General features: G+C 36.7%; 1 non-coding gene across 1 annotated transcript; it reads right to left on the bottom strand.

The window, feature by feature from the left end:
* Positions 1 to 1,373: 1,373 nt before the first annotated feature.
* LOC148579283 (small nucleolar RNA R71) lies at positions 1,374 to 1,481 on the bottom strand. The gene has a single exon (XR_015899594.1). It is a non-coding gene; the product is annotated as a small nucleolar RNA R71 (small nucleolar RNA).
* Between the last annotated feature and the right edge of the window lie 1,730 nt (positions 1,482 to 3,211).

Here is a 3,211-nt window from a genome sequence, read left to right on the forward strand (position 1 = left end):
TCTTATGAGTCAAATCAAATTTTCATTTTAAAAAAACTCTATCTTTTTCAAATCTTTTTCAAAAAATCAAATCTTTTTCATTTTTCTTTCATGATTTTTGAAAATTTCAAATTGATTTTCAAAAATCTTTTTCTTATTTCTATTTCATATTTTCGAATTTAATACTAACAATTAATGTGATTGATTCAAAAATATTAAGTTGTTACTTGCCTATTAAGAAAGGTTCAATCTTTAAATTTTAAAATCATATCTTTTAGTTTCTTGTTAGTCAAGTAATCAACTTTAATTTTCAAAATTAAATCTTTTTAAATTTCTTTTTCAAATCTTTTTCAAAATAAATTTCAATCACATCTTTTTCAAAATCAATTTCAAAATCTTTTCTAACTTCTTATCTTTTCAAATTTGATTTTCAAATCTTTTTCAATTAACCACTTAACTTTTTGATTGATTCTTATCTTTTTCAAAACTACCTAACTAATTCTCTCTCTCTCTCATTTTCGAAAATCCCTTCCCTCTTTTTCAAAATTCCCTTTTTTTAACTAATTGTTTTAATTTTTAATTTAATTTTATTTCAATTTTAATCTTCGAATTTTAACTTTAATTTTAAAATATTTTAATTTTATTTTATTCAATTTTTCGAATTCTTCTCTTCCTCACCTCCTTCTATTTATTTATTCATCTACTAACACTTCTCCTCCACCCAAAAATTCGAACCCCATCCCCCTCTCTGTGTTCGAATTTTTCCTCTTCTCCTTCTTACATTCTTCTCTTCTTATACTTGCATAAGGAATCTCTATACTGTGACATAGAGGATTCCATATTTTCTTTTGTGTTCTCTTCTTTTTCATATGAGCAGGAACAAGGATAAGAACATTCTTGTTGAAGCTGATCCTGAACCTGAAAGGACTCTGAAGAGGAAGCTAAGGGAAGCTAAAGCACAACTCTCTAGAGAAAATCTGACAGAAATTTTCGAAAAAGAAGGAGACATGGCCAAAAATAATAACAATGCAAGGAAGATGCTTGGTGACTTTACTGCACCAAATTCCAATTTACATGGAAGAAGCATCTCAATTCCTGCCATTGGAGCAAACAACTTTGAGCTTAAACCTCAATTAGTTTCTCTAATGCAACAGAACTGCAAGTTTCATGGACTTCCATCTAAAGATCCTTTTCAGTTCTTAACTGAATTCTTACAGATCTGCGATACTGTTAAGACCAATGGGGTTGAGGTCTACAGGCTTATGCTTTTCCCATTTGCTGTAAGAGACAGAGCTAGAATATGGTTGGACTCTCAACCTAAAGATAGCCTGAACTCTTGGGATAAGCTGGTCACAGCTTTCTTAGCCAAGTTCTTTCCTCCTCAAAAGCTTAGTAAGCTTAGAGTGGATGTTCAAACCTTCAAACAGAAAGATGGTGAATCCCTCTATGAAGCTTGGGAGAGATACAAGGAACTGACCAAAAAGTGTCCTTCTGACATGCTTTCAGAATGGACCATCCTGGATATATTCTATGATGGTCTGTCTGAGCTATCAAAGATGTCACTGGACCATTCTGCAGATGAATTCATTCACCTAAAGAAAACGCCTGCAGAAGCTCAAGAACTCATTGACATGGTTGCAAATAACCAGTTTATGTACACTTCTGAAAGGAATCCTGTGAATAATGGGACGCCTATGAGGAAGGGAGTTCTTGAAATTGATACTCTGAACGCCATATTGGCTCAGAATAAAATATTGACTCAGCAAGTCAATATGATCTCTCAGAGTCTGAATGGATTGAAGGAATCATCCAACAGTACTAAAGAGGCATCTTCTGAAGAAGAAGCTTATGATCCTGAGAACCCTACAATAGCAGAGGTGAATTATATGGGTGAACCCTATGGAAACACCTATAATCCCTCATGGAGAAATTATCCAAATTTCTCATGGAAGGATCAACAGAAGCCTCAACAAGACTTTAAAGTAATGGTGAAAGAAACAGGTTTAGCAAGAGCAAGCCTTTTCCATCATCCACTCAGCAACAGACAGAGAATTCTGAGCAGAATCCATCTAGCTTAGCAAATATAGTCTCCGATCTATCTAAGGCCACTTTAAGTTTCATGAATGAAACAAGGTCCTCCATTAGAAATTTAGAGGCACAAGTGGTCCAGCTGAGTAAAAGAGTCACTGAAACTCCTCCTAGTACTCTCCCAAGCAATACAGAAGAGAATCCAAAAAGAGAGTGCAAGGCCATTGATTTAACCATCATGGCCGAACCTACAAGGGAGCGAGAGGACGTGAATCCCAGTAAGGAAGACCTCCTGGGACGTCCAGTGATCAACAAGGAGTTTCCCTCTGAAGAACCAAAGGAATCTGAGGCTCATCTAGAGACCATAGAGATTCCATTGAACCTCCTTATGTCATTCATGAGCTCTGATGAGTATTCTTCTTCTGAAGAGAATGAAGATGTCACTGAAGAGCAAGTTGCCAAGTACCTTGGTACAATTATGAAGCTGAATGCCAAATTATTTGGTAATGAGACTTGGGAAGATGAACCTCCCTTGCTCATCAATGAACTGAGTGATCTGGATCAACTGACATTGCCTCAGAAGAAACAGGATCCTGGAAAGTTCTTAATACCTTGTACCATAGGCACCATGGCCTTTGAGAAGGCTCTATGTGACCTTGGGTCAGGGATAAACCTCATGCCACTCTCTGTAATGGAGAAACTGGGAATCTTTGAGGTGCAAGCTGCCAGAATCTCATTAGAGATGGCAGACAACTCAAGAAAACAGGCTTATGGACTAGTAGAGGACGTGCTAGTAAAGGTTGAAGGCCTTTACATCCCTGCTAATTTCATAATTCTAGACACTGGGAAGGATGAGGATGAATCCATCATCCTTGGAAGACCCTTCCTAGCCACAGCAGGAGCTGTGATTGATGTGGACAGAGGAGAATTGATCCTTCAACTGAATGAGGACAACCTTATGTTTAAAACTCAAGGATCTCCTTCTGTAACCATGGAGAGGAAGCATGAAAAGCTTCTCTCACTACAGAGTCAACCAAAGCCCCCAAAGTCAAACTCTAAGTTTGGTGTTGGGAGGTTCCAACAATACTCTGAACATCTGTGAGGCTTCATGAGAGCTCACTGTCAAGCTATTGACATTAAAGAAGCACTTGTTGGGAGGCAACCCAATGTTATTTAATTATATTTATTTATTTTCTATTGTTAT

Source organism: Arachis ipaensis, chromosome B10, assembly GCF_059453495.1.
Source record: "Arachis ipaensis isolate K30076 ecotype BB chromosome B10, ASM5945349v1, whole genome shotgun sequence".
Lineage (NCBI taxonomy): Eukaryota > Viridiplantae > Streptophyta > Magnoliopsida > Fabales > Fabaceae > Arachis > Arachis ipaensis.